The 23,125-nt window shown below is 36.4% G+C and overlaps 1 long non-coding RNA gene across 2 annotated transcripts; it reads right to left on the bottom strand.

The window, feature by feature from the left end:
* Positions 1-206: 206 nt before the first annotated feature.
* Positions 207-23,125, bottom strand: LOC117286945. 2 transcript variants are annotated; one of them, XR_004518116.1, is made up of 3 exons: positions 23,026-23,125; positions 1,687-1,896; positions 207-255 (listed from the first exon to the last, which is right to left on the bottom strand). It is a non-coding gene; the product is annotated as an uncharacterized LOC117286945 (long non-coding RNA). The 2 variants fall into 2 exon arrangements; XR_004518115.1 differs by having other exon boundaries at positions 1,687-1,893.

Raw genomic sequence — 23,125 nt, 5'->3', positions numbered from 1 at the left:
TTCTTTATGTGCCATAAATTTGCAAAGGTAGTTTCCTTTTAATGTTTCTTGCTTTTTCTTTTCTTTTTTTTTTTTTTTTTTTTTTTTTTTTTTTTTTTTTTTTTTTTTTTTTTTTTTTTTTTTTTTTTTTTTTTTTTTTTTTGCTACTATTCCTAGAGGCAGCTGGAAAAAGGCTCAATTACTGTGAAACAGAAACTCAAAAAATATTGGCTGTTTGGGCAGGAATGAAGTAATTTTGTGTGGGCTTTGGTAAAGCTATAAACAAAAAAAAAAAGAAAAAGAAATCTTTCAATATCAATCCTTAAAGGATCAATTTTCTTAATTTTACATATGTTCCTCTGACAAATGCTTTTCTTCAGCTTTTACCTACCCCATCTCTTCTCCATCTTTTGGGGAGGTTAAAGTAGAAATAAGCTCTGAATTTTGAGAGTCATTGTCATTTGTGTGATGTTACTTGATATGATAAAAAGGGTACTCATTTATTAGTTCCTTCATCCTTCCCTTTAAATATGGTGAAAATTGAGATGATACACAAGAGGATAGAAAACAAAACTGTCTTTAAATTTATTTAAGGAATCTGTCTCAAAATAAGGTAAAATAAGGGATGTTGGAAACCACGATATATGCCCATTTATTTAGGACACCTGCTGCTCACCTCCAGCTCTTAATAGCTGGTTGAGAATTCAAATTCTCCTGTGTAAGTTCTACCACTTTTCAAGAGAGCCATCACATGGGAAATTTTATCCGATAAAAAGCTTATGTTTTTCTAAATATTGGAAGGCACTCTAAGCATAAGACCAATGGCTGTATCTCCACCTCAGGCTGGGTGCTGCCACATAGTGAGATTTCTGATCTACAGTAATACTGGAAATGAAGGAATGCCGGGAATGAAATACTACCTCATTCATCGAAATGCCAAAATCCTTTTCTTGCATGTGAAAATGATTACTGTGACACAGACTATGTAAATCCAATTAAAAAAAATAACCCTTAGTAAAGAACTAGGGAAGGCTATTAGCTAAAAAATAAGTAACTTGTAGAGTCAAAAAAGAAAAGTAAATGTTAGTCCATTATTTTCTATACTGTACCTATATATAATAATACATGATACACATGTGCAATTTTATACACATATGTTTTTGGTATATTTATCTCTCCTTATATGACTGATATACTACATGTACTGATGATAGCCTATTCCTCCGCTCATTACCAAATATATTATCAGCATTTGTTCATTTCAATAAGTAATTTTGCATGAGATGATTTTCAATGGCTGCACAGTATCCCGTTGTTTATAGATAATGTAATTTATCAGGCCAACCCAGTAACACCAGGAAAAAAAATCTAGGTATTTCTTTACAGTGAAATGTCAACAATCAACAACTGTTCAGTAAAGGATCTACAATCAACAACTGTTCACCTATCTTTAGGCATATCTATTGTGCCTTGTCAAGCCATATACTTGCACACTTCCCACTCCAAACGTTGTGCCATTTCATTCCTGAGGGTTGAATAAGTGAATCACTTTCTCACATTGTCAAAATATTGGGCATGATCATTCTCTCTCATTATTTTGGATGAAAAGTAGATCACATATTATTTTAAAACTTATGAATCCTAGTTTTATTTTCACAAATACCAGATGAAATTTCACAAATACAACTATGTATTACTTTTCCTTACTTTTTTTTTTCTTCAGTGATTTGCAGGACAGCGCTCTGTGACAACTCTTGAGCCAGAAAGTGCCAGGGAGTGAAGAGAACCATCCCAAGGTACCTTGGTCCCTCAGCCGCAGGAAGCTGGACACCAGCCCGTGGCTCTGGGTCTCTACCTCTTTGGGTTCATGATGCCTTGGGTGTCAATCAGATGCTAACTTAGATTAATTGGCATCTGCTAAGACAAGAATGCAGGAATATGTGTCATCTGTTGAAGAGTTCTCAGGAAACAGACTTTAAAAATCAGTGACTGATGGTGACATTCAGGTAACCAGGCAACAAAATGTAGTGCTAAGAGTCCTATCCATTGTGGTCTTCCTAAGCTGTACAAGTGATATTCTGGATGTTCTGGACAAAAGTACCCTTCTATAGGGCTTTATTTGAGAATATTTAGCTTCCGTGGATCTGCATAGAGATCTTCTGTAACTGATTTGGGAACTAATCTCTCCTCTCTGGGAGATGTCAACCCCATTACATGAAACATGATTCCTCTTACTGGATGCAAAATGTGCTGATCAATATTATACAAGTTCCCTCCTGTAGTTGAGCTTCCCATTTATAAAATGTGAATGATAGTTGTAGAACGTATCTCATACTTTTTTTATAAAGACTAAGTATGTATAAGTGGATTAAAGAGTAAAATAAAAGAAGACAAAAATTACAGGGAAATAGATCTTTGGAAAGGGAATGGAAGGGTTGGAGAGGGAGAGATGACGGAGAGGTAGACATAAAAGAATAGAGATGTGCTATGTATATGTACCAACTCCCCATGATGAATGTAGTTATGCACTACAAATGTGGATTAATCCAAGTGAAAAATTTAAAAAGCTTTCAAAACTAGAAGGTATTAGAATTTTACTGCAAAACAATAGGGATATGAACCAAAACTTACCCTGGTTCAAACCAAGAGCACAGTGGACAAGCTAGAGTCTTCACAGGTTAAGTAAGAGTCCTATCCCTTGCTCTAAAATTGCCTTTGAGCCTTGTGAAAACTTGGTCCATCAAAATGAAGTAAAATGTGGTTTTAAAAACCTGCAGTGGAAAGTAGTTGATAAATCCCAATACACTGAAAAGAGGGAGGAAAAAAAAAAGAAAGATAACTTGTACCAAGTTACTGCTGAAAATTAGACAGAAAGAGGAAATTAGAATGATAACAAAATATTAACATAAAAGGCAAACAAGTACAGAACAAATAAAATAATGCATAACAGGAAAGGATCTGAACCAATACAAACAACTGCAAAGGGTCTTATTGGCAGGCTTTCAGGCTCAGAATTTGAAGAAGACAGAAAGATTTAATTGTTGAGTAATACTTCTTAAATGATGTTTTACCTCAAGAAAATCATATCAGTGAAGAATGTGCAAATGGTTGGGCAGCTGCGTCCACCCCTTCTAAGCAAAGCCCAGCTGCAGGAAGAAAAGCCAGAAATACAGAGGAGACAAAGAATAATGAATGAGAGGATGAAATTTAGAAAAAAGACAGAAATTAAAATGAGACAGTGAAAAATTAAGCTGCAACTCAGAAAGATAGGCCAGAAAAAAGCTTTCAACAAACTGTAGTAAATGTAATTTAGAATGTTTTTAAACTCAACTATTGAAAACAAGTCTTTCTGAAGCTAATTTGTAAGATTGGCAGATCCTTGAAATTCTTGTCCCAGTGGTGACAGCACCATGCACTCACCATGTGTCCCCTTGGGCTGGCAAGGGCTGTTTTCAACCAGGGAATAACTGAGAAAGTGAGTGAATATTCAGCTATTTTTCTATCTGATGTCTGACAGAAGTAAAGCCTCCATGGTTCCCTGATATGGCATAAAGAAAAATGTATTACTTGCCTCTCACAAAGCATGTAGAGAAATTTACACTGAGGTTATGATCGTGATCCAGGCCCTAAAAATTTTATAGTAAACAAATGTAGACTACGAGACAACTCAGTTCAGTGGATCGGCTCAGCTGTCAGACTACTTATATTAGAAACTCATCCTTCCACCTCCTGGCTTTGTGCCTTGCTGAAGTTCCTTTGAACTTTAAGCTACTTTTAACTAAAATGGGAATATTAATGATGTCTAACTCAGAGGGTTACGTGAGGATTAAAAGAGTTAACCTGTGTTAAACTCTCCATAGAGTGCTTGGCAAGTACCCCATAAATGATCTCTTTATTCTGCATAATTTAAGGTCCTCCCTGGTAGCACTCTCAAGAGATCAGCTTTGGGTTAATATTTAGTGCTGTCTTGATGACACATATTATTTCTTTTAAACAATCAGTAACTATTTATGATCTAAGATCATGTCTACAACGAGTCAATAAATAAATGTGTCTTGACCACTTTTTTCCATGTTCAGATTGCAATGGATATTCAAGTAGAAAAGATATGGACACTACCCAAAACATACTTATTAAGTGAAACAATACGTGACCAATTCCAGAGAGATCACTGTGTTAACATGGAAAGCACACCAACCAAGTTCAACAAATGCTAAAATACAAGGAAAATCTGTGAGACATGGAGTAGTAAAAGAAAGGTTTGGGAAGATCAAAGATGTTCGTGTGTGGATGGGTGGAGGGCAGGGAGACACTCTACTTATTACAGCAAGGGATGTCTCCATGGGTGAGCAAGGAGAATATTTAAGACTTGCATGACTAAAGCGAATTGAGATTTTTGGAGAAAAAAAAATGCCAATGGAGTTGTTTTGGAGATCTGAAGTAGGTTGTAGAGAATTTAATCAGCCAGAGAAGATTTTACTTGAAACATCACAAGGATTTGGTGTTATGAAGTAAATAAAACAGTGTTTATAAAATTGGCTTTGTTGAGGTATGCAGGTAGAACAAGAAAGAGTTGTGTAACAGGGATTGGAGGACATTGTAGTTTTCTCAGTATGATACTATGGTATATTAATTTAAGATTCAAAGAGAAACGAATGCTGCACTGTGGGGTGAAATGAAATCAGAATCATGAGCATGTGAGTGGAGTGAGAGAATCTAATTCATTTTTTTACTGGGTGGTGTAGACTACTTAGTTGAGAATAAATTCAGAGGGCAAAAGGGGGGGTGGGTATACCTGAAAGAAGCCATTTAAACAGTTCAGGAAGGACTGGGGTGGCTTCTGATTTTATAAGAGTAGAGAAAATGATCTGTACAGATTGTCCCTGACTTAATGAGGTGCAATTTAGAATTTTTTGACGAAGACGGTGTGAAAGCAAGCAGTATTCAGTGGAAACCATTTACTTCAGATGTTGAATTTGTATCTTGTCCTGGGCTAGTGAAACACACTTTGATATTCTGTCATGAAGCTGGGTAGGGGCTACGGCAGTGAGCCACAGATCCCAGACAGCCATGTGATCCTAGTTAAAACTATTGTGTTGCACAGGACTCTGTCGCTAAACTATGTTGCTGGATCAGTGTGCTGCTTAAGCTTATTGTGTAAATTTCATTGGGTTGAGAGCCACTTGAGAAGTTGACAGATCACACTCCTGGGAATTTCTCCATGGGTCATGGAGGTATAATCTTGGCTACCCTTCACCCCTTCCTCTCTGTCACCTTTCTCCTGCTCTTCTTTCTGACCTCCGTGAACTGAAGAGCTTTGCTCCACCACGTGTTTCCACTATGATGTTCCTGCCTTGGAGCCACCTGAAAACAGACTGAACCCTTTTCAACTATGAGCTAAAAACAACCGTCTCCTCCTTTACGTTGTGAGTGTCGAGTAATCAGGAAAGCTGACGAAAAAGTAAATCAGATAGATTTATGTCAATGCATTTTCATCTTATGATTTTCTCAACATGAGATGAGAACTCAGGTCTGTAGTGGGAATCAGTATGTGGTGAACAGTCTTGGTCAGTGAGTGTCCTAACCCACTGCGTATGACTCTGCCCTAGTGCCGCTCTCTAGAGTCAAGGTCTTGACATTCTTAGCATTTATTAAAAATAAATGGTCACAAATTTTCACTTTGCCCAAGGCCCCATCAATCACATTGCTGGTTCTACCTGTTTATATACAGGTGACAGGATTTAGATTTGGGTTATGAGAGAAAAGAGAAGAGTCAGTGATTACTGCTAGGTGTTTGGCTAGAGCATTTAGTAGAATGGATGTAGTGTGATGGAAAAGACTAGAAAGAATAGAATTATGGAAGAGAACATTAAAGAATTTTACTTAAAAGTGGAAGGAAAGAGGTCACAGCTAGAAAGAACGGTGAAGAATGGAACCACATAGAGGGCGGGGAATCTAAAAGGTGGAGGGTCAAAAAGCAGTGTGGCTTCGATTATCATCTTGATTTTAGGCATGCGGTGTTGGAGATTTTGATGGGTAATTTAGACGGAAATGCTCGATAGACACTTAGAAGGATGGAATTGATGTCTGAGAAGATAAAATTGAAATTACCCACAGTTTAGACTTTAGTCACACAGAGGTACAATGTGGGGCCATAAAAGTAAATTAACCTGGAAGGAAAGTATAGAGAAAACAATAGAAGAGTGAGGAAACCAATGCTCTGAGTAAGGTAATAAAACAAAATCAAAAGCACTGGGCTATATTCCCAACCTAACTCCATTCAGGTAGCTGTATTTCCATTGATAAATTAAAGTAATTATCTGAATAATTAGATAACCACACAAAAGGTTCAGTCCAAATTAGTTAGATATTTTACACAAAAAGAGGTTCTATTCTTAGGAGGAAGCCTATTATTAGGTGTGTGTCGTCATCTCTACTTGGTCTACACCAAAGAGTTACAGGTAATTTCCCTGTTGAAAGGTGGCTATTTAGAAATAAAGGAAGCTAGAAATTGCCACCTACTAACTGATATATAAAAACCTCCTTTCCCCTGATTTCCTTATTTTTAAAATTTAGATTTTTCAGCATAGGATGAAAGAACAAATGAAACAATATATCTTGGGCTAAAGCATCCCATGCTTTAAAATATATGCGAGTTCCAGTGAAAGAAACTGAGTAGCAGTGATTACCGTTCACCAAGTGTTTGGCAAAATCCTCACAGCTCTCATCTAATGATGGGCTTTGTAAGCTTTGAAACACAATAAAAGTGGTCTTAGCTTTCTGAGCAAAAATTTGCCACATGCATGGCTTATGTGAGAGACGGCAAAGGCCATAAACAGCCCTAGAACCAGAATGAACACTGTGCCTGCCTCTTGGCAGGAAGCAAGTCATGCCGGATACACCCCAAAACAACCCTCTCACTCGGGGTACACCTCTGAAGGACTCTGAGGGCAGCGGGCTCACGTCTCCTCGGATGCACGCTTCTCAGGGCAAAGGGGACAGTTCAGATTTGGGGCTCTGGATGCTCGTGTTTTCCTTTGTTTTCCAAGACGAACAGACTGACAATGATTATTGTCTGCGGATCGTAATCTAAGAAGCATTATATAGAAACATAAGAAATGTCACTTTGGAACTGACAAACGAGCCTTATTACAGCTCTGACAGTGGCACCAAGGGACGTTTAGTGGCAGAGTGTGAATGTTACTCTAGCAACCCAGAGAATATTACTTCTTTTCACCTCAGAGAGTTCCCCTTGCTTTTTGTGGTATTTCAATAAAGAGCTCAAGAAAAAGACCTGCTAAGTCAGCTATGCCCTGCTTCCTCAGTGCCACAGAAGCTGAGCTGACAACAGCTTTACTTCAGTGCCTTTGGGGTGGGGGTGAGGAGCAGCTGGAGATGCAGATACAGGGACTCTTCAGCAGGGAAACCAGCACATCAGTGTTCTTTGAGACACATAGATCACGTTTTCTATAACGTCACCATCTAAGTCTAGGTGATATTTACAAAGCATGATAAAAAATATGATGCATGTGTAAATTTTAAATGTTTATTACAGTAAAAGACATATTATCATTGGTTCCCCTCAAAATACAACCTCTCACTTCTTATAAACTTATCCCGTTGCTATTGCCCCCTTCTGAGCATCTTTAGAGATGTGATTAAAAAAAATAGGGTCAATGCTGCTGTCCAGTGCCATCCAATAGAAAGGCTGGGCCATAAAAATATTCCAGTTTGTCCTTATCTGTGGTATTCAATACACCTGGCAACCTGTGACTTCTGATTCTTCCCCAAAGTCAAAGAAACATGAAATAGAAATGTTCTTTGTTAGTTCGGGACACTGAGGTACCCAAGATAGCACAGTAAAGACCGTCACGAAGAGGACTTCTGGAACTGCCTCAGAAAGTGGAAGGAACGAAGGGGTAAGTATATTTGAAGCAAGAAGGAATACTGTGAGGGAAATCAATAACACCGTGTCTTTTATGCTAATAAGTTCTCTTTGAACTATAAATGCATCAAATTTTTCTATTAAATTTCATATTGCTTTTTTTAGATATTCTAGATTTTTCACACATGCATATTTGGTCATGACTCTGATCTTGGCCTGGGATTCACATTGTTGACTTCCAGCCTTTCTCGACTGAAGGTCTTCATCTGAACCGGAGAACAAAGAAAACAACTCATGAGCACCATGCTAGAAGCAAACAGACTCATGCACTCATTCCATATGGTGCATGCCTCAGAGTTCATTGCTCCTGAGCAAAGCTGACCGGACGGACTGGAGAAGAGGAAGAGTGAGACAGACTGAACTGGAGGCGTTAAGAGACAGACGCTGTCTTCCACTGTAGTGAGTTGGAGGGACGAACGCCTGGAACCGCTGGGGAACACGTTCCTTACCCAGGAGGGTGGGTGTCTCTCTGCATAGACGGGAAAGAGGCTACTGTATGTGAAACAGAGCACAGCAAGGGAAAGCAAGAGCTGGAGAGAACGAGAGTCCGACAGCTAGACACTCTGGATCCAAATGCAGCTCTTAAATGGATTATCTGATTCCATGAGCCAATGGCTTCTCCTTTTCCTGAAACTGTTCTACCCTGGTTTCTGTACTATACAAATGAAGAGTCCTGAATAGTAGCATAGAAAGATATAGTTGCCTAAACCAAAATATGTGAAGAAATTCAAATATTGTAACAATCATGTTAAAACCAAAAAAGTTGTGCTACTTTGCCTCTTATCCATGTATGTATTTTACTTATAATTTGCCACTTTTCTGCTAAATTATAAAAAAAAAAAGAATTAAGAGAGGTCAGCCATATTGTGTTATAAAATATTTAGGACATTTTCAGATCTCTCTTATTGATTTCAAATATCAGCTGATCTAAACAAACTTTCCTAATTCCCACTCAACGATGCCACTTTAAATCTAAACTATATTTGTTTTAATTGTTCAAAATTATTTCTGTAAGATTAGAATGTGTTCTGTTAATATGGAGGAAATTTCCCCATGATACTTTTCTGATTTTCTTAAAATATTTTATCACTTACAAACAAAAGTTTAATTAAGGAGACTTTGAATAATAAGCAGAAAATATGTTCCCATGTTTCAGCCTATTGCTATAGAAGTTGCTATTTAACTAAAATAAGATAAAATTTTCTACAGTCAAATGTGGTCATATGTCTAGCTCACACCTCTACTAACATCAGCAGTTTTATGAAAACTTTTTGCACTTATAAAACTAACAGGTAACTTAAGTGATCACCAGAATGCTAATGGTTATATTCTAGCATTTTACGTTTAAAAAATTGCTGTTCCATCCATAAAACAAAACAATAAATCACATTCGTAACACTCTTATTTTTGGTGAGTTAAGAATGGCCTGAGGTAGACATTTGCAATGCCCTCCATTTAAAATATTTTATTATTTATAGCATTTTTCTCTCCGATTGTTTAAAGCATGCTCCGAATGCTTTACTTTATAGAACATTTACTGAGCTAAATCATATTTGAGCTCAGCACTCTGATGTCCACTTTAAAAAACAACCATGTTATGCAGTATTGACGATCTGGTTGTTCCTTATGATCTCCATCTCCCTTCACAATAAAACCAGTCAACTCCACACTTCACTAACAAATATGACTGAAGTGGTTGGTGGTGCAAGTTTCTCTGTTTAGCTGCTTTTGAACAGACTTTAAATCTCATTTATAGAAGCCTGATTTGAGGGCTGCTAGGGACTGGAATATTGTACCCTCCGATCTGGCATTAATTGCACACTTCATGTTGTTTGGAGAATTTATCAAATAACATAACATAATATCAAAATCACACTTAAGAAATTTATTTTAGAATTAATTGTGCTCTGTTTATTTGGGGGACATATATCTGTAGTTTACACTGAAGAGTGTTTGAACAAGGTGGTCATATAGGGTGTTTTGGGATATTGTTTCAATAGATGACATGGAGACTAAACTCAGGTGTGAGCAAGGCAAATTATCTTGCTTAACGTTTGCAGTGTTCTTCAAAATAGTTTATATTCTAATATTCCTAATGCAAATAAAAGAAGAAATTCATAGAAACTGCACAGTTTACCTCAAGTCATAGCGTATGCCAGGGGCAAACTTCGAAGTCTGCGTCTCTCGCCCTTGCTTTCTTCTCCACACCATATGCTTCAGCATGGAAGTGGCTCTTTAATAAAGGAACATCTTCTGTTAAACATTGTCCATCCCCTGTCCTAGAAATTCTTTCCAATTTCTTTCTTCCTATTTCAATTCTGCTCTGTCTCTTTGTACCTTTCTTCTGTTCTTACCATGATAGATTACATCATTTAAAATGAGTACGCAAAAGTCAAGTTCAACTGTAGCTGTAAGGGAAACCTTACAAATAGCTATCTTAGGTAGAACAATGTCCTCTTGCCACTAGTAAAGCAATTTTTGACAGTCTACCTTTTAAAGGTGTTTATTGGTGGGAAAAGAAAAAAGTTGGACCATCAAGAAATATTAGCCATGTACTTTTCACTAAGGACATAAAATAAAGTGTGCTGCTGAATTTAACTATTTATTTACAGTGTCTCATTTAACCCTTATGTCAAACTTCTGACAGAAACGTCAATACTGGTAATTTAATGAGGAGAAATCTGAGGCTTAGAGACATGACACAATTTACCTAACATCAAATAACCTAACAGGGTAATTGGAAACTTAGATTCATGTTTGATGTTTTTCTTTGAAATTTTAACTTTTACTAGTACATGATCACACTGCATAATGATTATATGCATCATGAGGAGTTGGTATACGCACCTAGCACATCTTAATTTGTTCTCCTCTTCTTGCCCTCCCTCTCCCTTCCTCCACCTCTTGGTTCCCTTCCCAGAAACTTTGTTACATTAACCTTTGCTAAAGCTGCAGGGACCCCACAAAGGTGTGTTCCTACTTGAAAGGACATTTTGAATCAAGAGATTTACAGTTATGTATCTCAAGATTACATTCTCAGGAGGGTGGTTACCTTTCACTAATTATTTCCTACATAGTATTGATTACTATGTAGAGAGAAAAGGAAAGGAAAAAGGCAGAAAGAAAGGAATGGAGAGAGAGGTAGAGGAAGAAAAGAAACTCTCCTCTCACTTCCTCAGTTGGTGGTTAGACCGACAGTCCTGAGCCTAACACACAGGCAATTTGTCAAATCAAGCAGAGATTTCCTTTTCACCGCAGTGCATGCTGGCTTACCAATCATTTGTGTATATTTTATTATGTCTTTCAGTGTAGTTACTGTGTCACTACTTGGAGCTGAAGCTGAAGTCAGGGGAAACACCCAAGGCAAGGGCCACTTTGGACTAACAAAGCTCTGTAAGTAGTAACTTTCCTCTCCTTTCTAGGAGCTCAGGGCACTCCTGGATCCTGGCACTGCAGCTGAGCCTGAAGGAGATGTTGAGCCTAAATTTGAGCACAATGTACCTGCCTAAGGCAGATGATGAGAAAGGGTGTGTTATCTTCCTTAAGAAGCCACACACACACACACACACACACACACACACACACACACACACCAGCCTCACATGAATTAGGAACAGGAATCGATAATACTTGAGATTAAATATTTTCTAAATATGACTCCAAAATATTCTTCATCTCACACATTCTTCATCAATGGACATTGCAACTTTCCCAACAGATAGTTAAACCTAGTTCTCTGACACCTCAGATCTGAGTTGCTCTGTGACTACTTGAACACAAAAAGCACAGCAGCAGAAGAGTATTTCCATGCAGGTTGTTCTGGAAGCTTTTCCTGTCTTCTAGAAGTTGTTGTTAGAAGAAATGAAATCACCTTTAAAACATCATACAAAGTAAAAAAAAAAATAGATAGATGATGGAGATAGATAGACAGACAGACAGATATATCACAGACAGGTTCCAGAGCCACATTGCAATTTTTAAAAAATTTTTAAAAAACCAAAGAGCACCAAAACACCATACATGTGAGAAAAAAAATCCACTATAGACCCTGATTCTGCATCCTTGGCTGCTTCCCAAACACAGTGTAAATGAGAGAGGCCCATAACTCATTTAACTCTTTTTGGAACAACAAAATAATGAGCAAAATAAAAATTTATTCTGCATTACTTTAGGTTTTGGAGGAATTTTTTGTTATGAACAGATGGATATAATATGATGTAGTATGCCCTTCTTCCTCACCAAAAAGAAAGTCAAAATTAATTGGAAGAACTCCCAAATTTATAGCACCAGGAAACTAACACTATTGAAAGAAGAAGCAAACATTAGTCAACAGAAACAGCAAAACTCTGTAATGACCTGAGCTACTGGGAGTTACTTCGCACGAAACGGTCCTATCTTTCCACAATGAGTCCAGAGGATGAACAATTTTCCAAGGAGTTCTTTAAACTTTAATAAAGAGGTCATTCTCAGAAAAACTGTGTTAATTACACATTCAATAAAAATAGCATAAAAATAAAACTGGAATAGAATTGTTACATATATAATGTCAATATATGTAAAAGCTTAACCCCTGACAGTTGTTGACTGATTGATGTGTTGAACATGACTCCAAAATATCATGGTCTAGTTAACAATGTCGGCAGTGCACCATTAAAATATAAAAGTAACAAAATTTCCAGTACGTACAAGAAAGGGTCCATTTCCTTAATAGGTACACTGATATCTTTTTCAAAATAATAACCAAAGCTCTTAACACTTCTGTGAAAAAAAGAAAAGGTGGGTATATGATATGCAATAAAATCTGAATAAAGTGAAGTAAAATGATCAACTAGCAAAATAATATTTAATGTATCTAATAAAAAATAAATAAAAATTAAATTAGCCATGAAATCCCACATTCAGCATAGTGGATAAATAAATGCATAAGCAAAAAATCACTCATCAAAATCAATGAATGATTAGCAAGATAATCATAACTTGCTGTTACATAAATTGTTTCCTTAGAGAATTAGTCTCATAAATGGAGCAGCCTTACTAAATTAGAGTTCCCTTCATTATAAAGAGAAATCTTCCACAACCATATCAGTATCTAAACAAATTTTTTATGTGAATTCTTTCAATGTCTTAATTATTACCTGGGCATTTTCCACTACTTCAGATAACTGATGCTGCTTCTTACAAATTCACTGAAAAATATGAATTAATTTTTTATTTCTCTATGTAACTGGTATAGATGATCGAATCAGTATTGTAATTTCAGTAAATGAAGCCCATTGATGACCTGGGTCCCACTCAGACCTATTCCAGCCTGACAACCTCATTTCCTCTTGTCCTCTCAGTGGTGCTGCTATCCACAAATGTAAGAATCACTGCAGCAGCAGAAGTAAACAGAAAAGTATAGCAGGGTTGGGAGTATACTTGAGGAATGTCCAGTGCAAAGCACCAAGCACAAGAAATGAGCCACTGTCATTTACAAATATCTCTGGAAAACCAGCCTTGGAGTCCAGAGAATGTTCCTCAACATGGACTTTCTATTTATCCTTGGCAGCTATGGCTTCTAGGCAGCTCCGTGCATTAAGGTTGAAGTAGATTCTGACAGACAAATATGGGAATAGAATGAGATTCCTGGAAATCTGGTAAGGACAGCAGTCCATCCTGGCCATCCCTTTAACAAGCACGCAGACCTTTGACTTCAGACTTTGGCCTTACACTCTTTAAAGTTGCAAGGCACTCAGTTTTTAAAGCTCTGGCTCTTGCCAAATCTTGCCATCTTCTGAGACCCGGAATTTCATGCTAATAAAAAATGTCTATATTTAGACTCTACAGAGCAGGAAAGAGCCTGAATTCAGACTTTATATCTTTAAAAGTTGCATGTGAGCATCCTTTTCTTGCAGACAGAGACAGGTGAAGGGATAATATAACATCTTCCAGATTGGTGGACACGAATGGCAATAAAGTGTAACTGAGTATCTGTTAACCTGGCTGTGGCTTGTTCATTCACACTCAGGCCAGTTTCATGAACGGAAATAATAGAACTGTATTTTTCCATTTGTAGAGCTGTAAAAAGGAAATGACATTTTTATTTGTTATATGAATAGTTTGCAATTGTTTCTTAGTTTCTTCTGAAGCCAATTTTTAAAGATATTTTGGAGAACTTTAATAAATTTTCTTAAGCGACATGCTGCAGTTTCATCTACACTTGCAGTTTTTCAGTATACAAAGAGGATTTGCAATATCACTTCAGTATTTCTGTCAAAGCCCAAATGTAAACAAAGAATAAATACAAATGCCAGGAGCCTGTTAAAATTCTACAAATGTGTCCACTGCCCACTTGCTCTGCTTGAATTGGGCTCTTTGTGTCCCCATTTTCCCCAGCCTTGGCCAAGTCCATTTCGTCTCTCACTAGTGCCCTGGCAAGGCGATACAATGGAGTGCATTCATTGAAGAACAGTGTACAGAGGCATGGTTTAAGATCTTTTCATTGTTTCCTTGGGGTGACCATTCCTGGGAGTGAGTTACTCTTGTCCTTCAGGGTGGACATCACAAGATTTTTATTCTCTCAATGGCTAAAATTCCCTTGCATCTAAAAGAATTTTTAACCTACCCATTTTCTTCCTTACAGCAGAGAAATTCTGGATGTGATCATACAACATCTTAAATAATGCACTTTAAAAAATGATAATATTATCTTTGCCTTTCCTTAATATGATCATAGCTTTTGAAAGTTTGGCTGGTATTTACTTTTATTATAATTGTTGTGAAAGGGAAATTGAATTCAGAATCTGTATAGAATGATAAACTAATTCCAAATAGCAGTTGTATCCATATTCATCACTGCTCACCAAATGGGACTGATTATAAATGTACTTGGAGACTATCAGAAAGGCACTGTTGATTTACTTTACATAGATAAACAAGCCACATAAAAAATGAAAGCACAATGCTGATGGAATTGTAAGTGATTAAACATTAATGACTGTAAAGCTTAGTCAAACACTGAAAGTCTTAAAGTCTTCCATAGTACATCATGTTGAGTGTCAACGGATAAAACAGAATGCCAATATTAGTTGGAATGTTCTTGAAAATAGTTAAGCTTTGTCAATTGCTATAAGTGTACATGTGCCAATATCTAAAAATCTATCAATCTCCGCACACTGTAGAAACTCGATACAGCTGACCATACCTAAACTATTCTGCTACTAGATGCCACTGAAAATAAATATGAAAGTGGTTTCATATTTACTTGTTCCTTTTGCGCCATGTGTACAGATTTGAATATTGATGTCGTTGAGTATTTATTATTTACCCTAAAGGAAGTCAGAAAGAGAATGAATAAATTAAATATTTGTTATCAATTACTGCAGTCATATTTCTGTAGATGAATTTTGATTGCCTATGTTTAAATATCTGTCCAGTAAGTCTTCTTGTAAGGAATGTGATATGCATGAAATGCAAAGCCCAGGTTCTAATATTTGTTCTGCTATTGAATAAGTCATAGGACCTTTTAAAAAATCACTTGGCTTGTTTGGGTAGGTACTACTGCTTTGTAGTAGAATATGTCTTATCTACTTTGTAGTTAAGTTGAATGATCAAAGGAGATAGTAAATTCAAAACCTTTGCTGGACTCTAAGTATTATATCCATTTGAGATACTGTTGAGAAGCTCTCCATAAAACTCCAAGAACTTTGGACAAGAAATTCAAATAAAGACAAGAAATTCAAATAAATCCTAAAGTTTATATATGCAATGCTAAGAGTATAATGACTTCAAAAACATACCAATTTTTTTTCTGAATTTGCCTGAACAAATGGATGTGTGAGTGTTCCTGTGTGAGAGTTAGAAAAGAAAAGGGAGGAAAAGGAAGCTGGTTCTTTTAGTAGATAAGAAATTCCATGACTGTAGGTGTAGGAAATCAGAGGGGAAGGGAAGGAGGAATAAGATTCAAGGAAAAGTTCAGACAGGGGGATTGAATGATGGCAGAGGCTACTTTTTAATAACGTTTGACTTGCCAGTGAAATCTCTTCTACTCACCAAAGGCTAAATGTATGTGAATTTTTGTGGTACCAGTGAAATGACTATATTTCAAGCCAATTTTGACTCAGACATCTCATACAGATGTCAAAGTAGCCAGCAATAGAGTAGGCAGTTTTTTTTTAATTAAGTTGTGAAGACAATTCTCAGAAGAGTTGACTTGATTTGACCTACCATAGAGTAGGGGAGTTTAGCCAGAGTTATCAAGACAATTGAGAGAACAGGACACTAACCGTCTCAGGTGCAGGAAGAATTCAACCTAATACACAATAAATACTGAAAAATGTGAGAAAGATTTATGATAGTAGATGATATTAAAAATGAGACTATCACTTTCACTCTAAGCTTTCTGCAAAAATATTTTTAAAAGAAGGGAGTTTGAGATTTTCTGTTTTGTTTCAAATATTTCTTCGTCCTTATTTTATCTCAATGTATGAGTAGAATTTTAAATATAACAAGCACAGAAAATGCCTTCACCTTCCAATGAAAATACAAATTCCACTCTAAGAGCTTAAAATTCAATTAAGAATTCCATGCAAGCCATTCTTTTAGTCAAAACATCTTCAATCATTCTTTAATTTAACAAGCCATAAAATCTTACTTTGTTCCTACTGTATTTTTTTGTCATTGTTATTGTTGTTTGTTTTATTGGGGGGGTACTGGGGATAGAGCTCAGTACCTTGCACTGGTGAGGCAGGCGGTGAAACCACTGAGCTAAATCACCAGCCCCTCACTGAATCTTGAATACAGTGCTAGATATTGAATTTGCAAAGAAACTAAAAAATTGTCCCTTCCCTCACAGAGCTTACATTCCAGTACTAAGGATCATTGTCTTCCTTTCTAATCCACATTGGACTCCTAAACATCATTTCAAAAGCCATTTATAGTTAAAACTCTACTCCTCTATTAAAAGTTTATAATGGATAATGAAGGATTTTATTTAATGCCTCTTTCATCATTACAAATTCTTGTTGGGGATTCAAAGAGGATTACCTTGCAGGATAATATGAATTTTATATTATTGTCTAACTTCTGTTAGTAAAATACAATTTGAGATAACTTACAAAATATCAGAAGTGTTATCTAAGTCATTAAGAAACACTTTGGAATGAGATTACTGGGACATAAAAGTTTATAGAGAGAATGATCATAAGTCGAATTTCTTGGCTGAAATGCCTACAGCATAAGAACGCGGTCAACTAGAAACTCAAAATGTTATCTTCCTTATATTTCTCATAGTAAATATGTAAGTGGTCATTAGAATTACGTAAAGTAGTACCTACCTTTAAGAAATAGAGACTTTTCTGCAGCACCACCAATAAATAACAGAATAAGAAAAGAAATGTATTTTTAAATCTTTTAGGTCATAAAAATTCTAAGACAGAGAAGAAACTACAGGTCCCCTCTCTAGAGTGGGGTCATATGGACTGACACAGGGCATGTTTCATATAGTGCAGTGGATTTTACAACTCTAATTCTGGTTAGTAGAGGAGGCAACCAAGGTCACTGAAGATTGCAGAAACAGTAAGCACTACTACTTGCAAAATCATAATAGTTGGAAGACTTAAAATATATCACAAACACACATTTTAGGATCTTGGGCCACTTTATAACTGTAGGGGTATGATTTGAAAAGATGTTTTTAAAACAGCCAATAAAATAAGATTCTGAGATATTTGAAAGCGTGGACCATCTTTTTCATTTTAGTAACCCTGGGGCCAAAAACAATCCCTTGCATATATATGCTAGGTGCAAAATAACCTTTGTTTAAAAAAAAAAAAAAAAAGCAAAGGTCCTGGAGAAGCCACCAACTAAATATTTATCCTTATGGTACTTTGCCTGAGCTAAATGAATCTTAGAATATTTCTCAGGTAAAGACTTCGCATTAGATTCACCCCCTTGCATCCTTGACTGCCTCTGGCAGGGTCTGAGCAGCCTTCCGATTGCTGCAGTTGGTGGGATTAAACCCTGCAGCCATCAGACCACGATCTCGTTTGTTTTAAGACAAAATGTTAGAGCTTAAGTATTGCTGTAAAATGAAATAATATCTTTGGCAGTGCATTTAAAATAACAACCTGCCTGCAGGCAAACGTCTCTTCCTCATCACTCTGAATTTCTGTTTCACATTCATTCTCGCTCTGTAAGCGACCCGTCCCGAGACAGCAGGAGACACAACACTGAGCACAGGAGTGCAGAACCTGCGAGGGTCAGGCAGTGCAGGAGAGGTGGAAATGCTGCAGACTTCAGGGAAATGTGGCCCCAGAGCAAGGTCATTAAACATACACCGTGTTGCCAACAGTGGCAGGGAAGGTGAGCTGAGAGATATATTTTGGCATTTTAAAAATAACCTTCACTTCATCAAAATGTTTTTATTTAAAGAAAGCCATCCTCAAGGAGAGGGGATTTGACTTTTCGGACCTACTGCTTTGGATAAGCCAGGGATAATCCATATCATAGCAGTCTGAAGATTAAAAACAATATTTTACCTGCAATGTTAAGTGAACTAAATCAGACACACAAGCTTAATTATCACATAATTTCCCTTTTAAGAGAAAGCCAAATCATGAATTAAGAACAAAACAAAAGATAGATAATAGGAAGTAGAGAGACAGATCTCTCTTAAAGGAGAAGGAGATGAAGAGATCAGGGGGGAGGAAGGGGAGGAAAAGATAATGGAAAAGGAATTAAGATGTTATGTACACAAACCAGCTCCACACAAGGAGGGCAGACAGCATGTACTGCAAACATATGCTAATAAAAATATTTCAAATACTCTAAATTCTTTAAAATTTGGGGGTTCTGCAGAATTAAAGTCTTTGGCCTTAAATGTAGGCTAAAGAAAAATTTCAGACTTGCAGTATATACACATGGCATTTTATGGTGAAGCAGAGTGAATGTTTCAAGTGGTTTACTTACGACCTTTTCACCGTGTAACAGCATGGGAAAGCTAAGGTGCTGTGGAAAATTTATCCGTGCTTCTGCCCTCCCCACCACCACAACAATTTCATTTTTCAATAAATGACCATGTATAGTAAGATACATGTTAGCAATCTGAGACTTGTACATAAGTGCTGAAAGTTGTATTTTTAAATCCATCAATTAAAATGCCTACTCCAAGTCTTATAGATCAAATACCCTTGCACAAATCACACACCATACAAAATAAACCGACAAAGACACACTAAGCCTGAAATGAGTTTCTGCACAATGATTTTTGATGCTAAGATGTTGGCCCCTTTAGTCAAGGTCTTAAACGCCTAGACTACGTGTTGGTAAACTAGTCAACTAGCAACCTGAATTCAGCCCAGGGACTGTCCTTGCATGGCTGGAAAGGGAAACATAGGTTTGAAATTTTTAAAAGTCTATAAAACAAATAAAGATATGTGCTAATGATCACATGTGGCCCACAAAGTCTAAAATGTCGGTTTCGGATCATTTTCACAAATGCTCCACCAACTCCTGGGTTAAACTCTCAGTGGGCTGAGGCTTAGCCTTCATTTGCAAGTTTGGATTAAGTTGGAAATGCTGTGCTATTACAGTAAGTGCTGCTTTCTTCCGGGGTAGGCAAGCTGTATGCTTGAATTTCTACTTAATTTAATCAAATTAACTATATTTTACTCCTTTATCAGAAGTAATGCCTAAGGAATGAGTCTATCTGGTGATAATTCTAATATTGAAGAACTTAATCTGACATTTAAAAAATAAAAGAATATGAATTTGAGGTAGAAAACAGAATTACAAAAATGAATAAGTTTTAAATTAATTTTATTAGTATAATACATATGTATATAGTGATCACATTCATCATAGGGAATTTGTACCTGTGCATAATATATCTTGATTCTTCATTTTGCTACAGAGTGAAGAACAGAAAAAAATTGAAGCAAAGCTTGTATAAATAAAGAGAAAGGGGTTGAAGGGAGGGGAGGAGATCGGGTAAAAAGAAATTTAAAATTCTTATACCCAACTGTAATATTCTTTCCCAACAGTGCTTCAGAAAATACGTATCTCTCCATGTTTTGTAATATGTAGCTTTACACAAAGATACTTAAATGTTTTGAATGTAATAAAATTTAAAGATTTATCCAGCAAAATATATCTTGTGAACTTACACCATATAGTTTCAGAATTTAAGCTCAGTTAATACTTTAACATTAACTTCCTCATAAGTCAAAGTCATACTAAATTAGAAAGAAAGTCAACATTATACTAAGGAACCAAAAATAAGGTTAGTCTGGCAATGAGTAAAGAAGTCCTTATTTTAAGCTAGTAATTCCCAAATGTGCTTTTTACTTCGAATAAGAAGTTATAAAATAATTTTTTACAAAATTATTTTTGATTTTAAACAACAAATTGTGCTTATCATTCAATATCAAACATGTCTTATTTCTTATAAGAAATTATTACTTACAATTTTATCTCTCTATATTCAATGGATTGTAGAGATACAGGTGCCATGAAAGGCAATGTAATTAAAATGTTTACTCACAAACATAAAAAAGTAATGTTTTTCTTAAAGTGCATTAAAAGTTAATAACATAATTAAGGAAAAAAGCTATTTTGATGAGGCTATTTTATGCGAGTGAGGAATTTTTCTTTTCTCTTTAAGCTATCACTAATCAGTAAACTAATTTGCTACTGGCTGCAATTTTGATTTGAGGTTTGGTCTAATATCTGGTATGCTTTGAGACACAGTGCCTATATCAGACAACTAGATATTTTCAACTCTTCCAATTATGTATTACTGTTATGTTACTTAGGAAAAGATGTGTTTGTCAGCTGTTTGGTTTAAATCTGCGACATTTCTCCACATTAAACAAGGTCAAGCCATGAATAATGCCCAAGATCAACTAAAAATAAAGATCAATGACTTGTGGTATGGATTTGAAAGGATGTGGGTCAATGTAAAAGCTGCACGATTTTTTTCTTCAATATTTTAAAACAAATTCCCATCTTCTGTGGGTAAAGCAGCCCAAAGCCGTCTCTGTTAAACCATCTATTCTCAGAAACAACAAGCCTTTGACATCTGTGACACAGGAGACATGCAGAAGTCATTAAGGGTATCCCGAGGGGACTCCAACAGTTGCTTCACTTCGGGGTGGGTGTGAGAAGGCTTAAAATTAAATTACTCTAAAATAAAGTTAGAGCACTAAGCAATTTCCTGCTTTCCACGCAGTAGGGTTTCCCGTGAGAAAAGAAAGTAGGCAAAAAGCTCAGACAGACAGACAAACATATTTACCCCTAGGTGGAAGGTACAAATTAAATTAGCCCGTTACAAAAGGGAGATGTTTTCTTCTTCTGTTCAGATGTCATGGTAGTGAGGAAACATAGTCTGGGCCAAGAAAAATGGCACAAATGCATTCATCGGAGCTACCATTCATCCTGATCCAAGGTCTAAACAGAACACATAAAAGAACAGCACTCTGGAAGGACTTCCTCTCCCTAGTTACCAAATCGAGATTTACAAGGGAACATGGGAGCAGGGGGTGGGGCTCTTTCCAGAACATTTCGATGTTGATGGAAGTGTCAGAGGATGCTATGGAGTTAACGACTGAATCTGAAACCACATCAGTATAATTTGATTCCACATTTCATAGAAAGAGCTGTGTTTTATGGTGCACAGTATGGTGTGCTTAAAGGTACATTGTGAACTTTCTTCCCCTCTGTAGCTGGAAACCAATATAGGCACTTCCAAAGAGTCAAGTATCTATTATAGTGCCTCATTAATATGCATGTTTTTGGCACTCAGTTTGGTTCAGCTGGTATGCTTTCCAGTATCTCATTCTTTATTTATATGAGACTGGGAGGTGTGACCTATGGAGCCAGTTGGCTGTCATGAATTGGAATATTCATTAAACCTCATGAATTATGCATTAGCCTGCTTATAATACTGAGATCCACATTTGATCCAGCCAGAACTCTCAACTGCTTCCCATGTGATGGAACGATCCACATTTTGGTCAAACTATACATGTGTTCCATACACTGTAGAAGGAGTGTGTGTGTATTTGCTACCCAGAAAGGCTTGGAGATTTTGCAACTCATATCTGACTAAGTAGATTTCATATTTTCTGCATTTCTGAAGGGCATAGCAGACATGGCTTCCTTTGGCAAACTAGGTTATAGTATCATTGTTCTTTAGCCTGATTACTATTTCCATCCATTACTGCCCTTGTCTATAAAAGTCACCATTGACTGGTCAGCAGTCTGGATTACAAAAGATATGTAGCTATCTCCTGGTGATCCACACATAAAAGCAAAGCCAAATATAAAGGACACAGAAAATGCTCTTAAGAATTTAGTTTCTCTTATCTAAAACAAGAAAGTCCTTTTTAAAGATAGTCTTATCGTTTTGGTTGCCTTTTATGGATAAGTATATCCAGGCTACATAAAACCTAATGTGGAGATTTGCTGATGTTCTAAGATATTATCAAAACAATATGAGTTAGTAATTAAATATTTTAATGTTAAATTATGTGCATCAATACTAAATTTATGCCTTGCTTAAACTATACCTTTTAAAATATAAAGGAAAAAACAGAAGGCAGGACAGACCAATTGGCAAAAACTAACAAAATCTCTAATAAGTACCATCAAAAAAAGCCTTTCACTTTTTTATTCTTAGAGCAAGCCCCAATCAAGTTAAAAGTGCCCATCTAAATTGTCCATTCTTAAATAAAAATATGTTTTTTCATAGCACTGATCCCAAATCTGTGCTCACCATCCACTTTTAAAGATTTTTATTCTTTCTCTATCTTGACCTGCCTCAGAAGGAGCTCTTATTCAGAGAAGTAATTATTATCAGTTAAACCTAAAATAATAATTTGAATGTAATGCATTCCATTGCTCTATTCTAGAAGACTGAACCAAAGAATATACAACAAGCTCTAAAAAGGTCATGGGTGAGGCCCGGGTGAAATGGCATTGTTTACAGATTTTTTAGTGAAGAGATTAGCTGTCATTTACTTTCACATACCTAACCGAGGGGCTTTAGTGGTTCCCAGCAAGAGAGTGTTCTCTTCTCTTTCTTAGCCTGTCACACCCTTGTCAGTTTCAATAAAATTACTTACCTGCATTATGTAAATGAGCCTCTGTTATGTCCAGCTCCCATCATTGTTCATATCCAGTACAGCTGAAAATTCTAGCAGACCCCTTGCTTGCACTGTCTTA

Source organism: Fukomys damarensis, unplaced genomic scaffold, assembly GCF_012274545.1.
Source record: "Fukomys damarensis isolate Sample0158 unplaced genomic scaffold, DMR_v1.0_HiC HiC_scaffold_3, whole genome shotgun sequence".
Taxonomy (NCBI): Eukaryota; Metazoa; Chordata; class Mammalia; order Rodentia; family Bathyergidae; genus Fukomys; species Fukomys damarensis.
Note: the sequence above shows the minus strand (reverse complement) of the source record. Positions and strands in the feature narration are given on the sequence as shown.